This window comes from Colossoma macropomum, unplaced genomic scaffold (assembly GCF_904425465.1).
Source record: "Colossoma macropomum unplaced genomic scaffold, Colossoma_macropomum, whole genome shotgun sequence".
Taxonomy (NCBI): domain Eukaryota; kingdom Metazoa; phylum Chordata; class Actinopteri; order Characiformes; family Serrasalmidae; genus Colossoma; species Colossoma macropomum.
In genome coordinates, this window is record NW_023494803.1 from 26,526,712 (window position 1) to 26,528,797 (window position 2,086).

Sequence of the window (2,086 nt, forward strand, 5' to 3'; positions counted from 1 at the left end):
GGGGGGTGTGAAAAGCGTAAGAGGCTCACAGACAGAGAAGAGCGCAGACACCTCCGTTTTGTCTCCGCCCACGCTTGCATTGCCAATGACAGATTAGCAGGCCCGCCCACTGGCAGGACACTGTAGGAGAGTTGTGAGCTGACTGACAGGGCTCTCAGCCAATCAGATTGATTCTCATGTACAGCGGCATAGCTGAGAACTGCACCCCAAGGAAATGAGAGCTTGAGAGCCTGATCTTTTCTCCCAGTACACATTTAGATCAGTGACTACAAACTTTCCATTTCCCCTGACATGTAACAGTAAGTGATACAAGCAAAATAATAAAGATAAACTTTATTAGAATATTGTATCTTTTAAACAGAAAGTGGTTGCTCAAAGGAACTGTTCTGTGAAAATTACAATTTGCAAAATTCCCCAGTCAGTCAGTCATGAAATCCTTGGTGTCCAAATGTTGCTTCTTTAGTTTAGCACTGAACCTATGAGGCTAATGTTCCCAACAAACAGTTAAAGTCAATAGTCACCCTAATCTTTCCACCCTAATGTTGTGTAAGACACAGTATGACTTACTGTGAACTGTAAAATAAACAAAATATCACTGTGTAGCGGAACGCTGTAGGCAGCCATTTTAGACAAAGTTCCCTAAAGAACCATGCTCGCAAATGTGATGTGTAAGTGTGAAGAACTTTTTAAAGATATACACAGAACCCTTTCTGCCACCTTTATTTTTAATCATTTATTTATTAATTGTATTAGTTTTTGCCAATTCCATAATCCCTCTATTACACACTGCTACTTAGCTGGTAAAGTGAAGGCTAGCACAATACACATCTTTCTCCATGACACGTGAAGTGCCACTGCATCTTTTCAATCCGCTGCTAATGCAGTGCCACTGGACAGCTCAACACGCTTGGAGAAGAGCACTAACAATTCTGTTACATTCTGTTAGCTAACAGAGGTCTGCATTAACTAGCATCATGCTGAGTGATGGTGGGAGAGGGAGGGTCATCCCTCTCTAGTTATGCTCTGTTGGACTGCAGCCAATGGATGGCTGTGGTACTGTCCACTGATGAGGTTTTGTTCATTGTAGCTCTAACTGTAGCTCACAGTAAGTGATACTGTTTCCTAAATGACATCTACAAGCCAGTGAGGCTTTAATGAAGACCTGGATGGAATTTAATTGAGTTAAGAGAAGTTTTTGGGAATGTATTTACAAAAAAAAAGATTTGGATGACTATTGACTTCCAGTGTTTGTTAGCAAAATTAACCTCTCAGCTCCAGTGCAAAACTGAATAAGTCAAATTTGGCAGCAAACATGCCTTAACTGATTGACTACATTTATAATAAGTGGAAAAGCATGTAAGCTAGAGTTTTTGCCAAACAATTGCTTTAAGAGGGAACATTATAAGATTCTAATGAAAAAGAACTATGAAAAGCACATAAAAAGAAATACCAAGAACAGTAAAAAAAAACAAAAAAAAACAATAAAAACCATGGAAGACATCTACAACAGCTACAGAGTTAGAGTGAGCTAACTGTCAGAGCTGTGAGCTAGCCTGAGAGCTGTGTTTTCCCTTTCTGTGTGCCGTTTTCTGAGTTAGTCGAGTAAAGCCGAGTTATGGATTACAACATCGAGTTGTCCAAGTTTCTTGTGAAAACCCCTCTATGTCACAATATGTCTTAAAATAATCAATCATAAAACTGATTTTCCTAAAAAGGTTCTACAACCCCATTTCCAAAAAAGTTGGGATGCTGTGCAGAATGTAAATAAAAACGGAATGCAATGATATGCAAATCATGTAAACCATATTTTTAAAGGAAAATACTACAAAGACAACATATCAAATGTTGAAACTGAGAAATGTTATTGTTTTTTGAAAAATATATGCCTATTGTGAATTTCAAATTCAAAATACGCATGTTTACCACTGTGTTTCATCACCTCTATTTTTAACAACACTCTGTAAGCGTTTGGGAACTGAGGAGACCAAGTGCTGTAGTTTAGAAAGTGAAATGTTTTCCGTTCTTGTTTCATACAGGATTTAAGCTATGTACACGTCACCCATGTCATGTGCACTAATGCACCCCT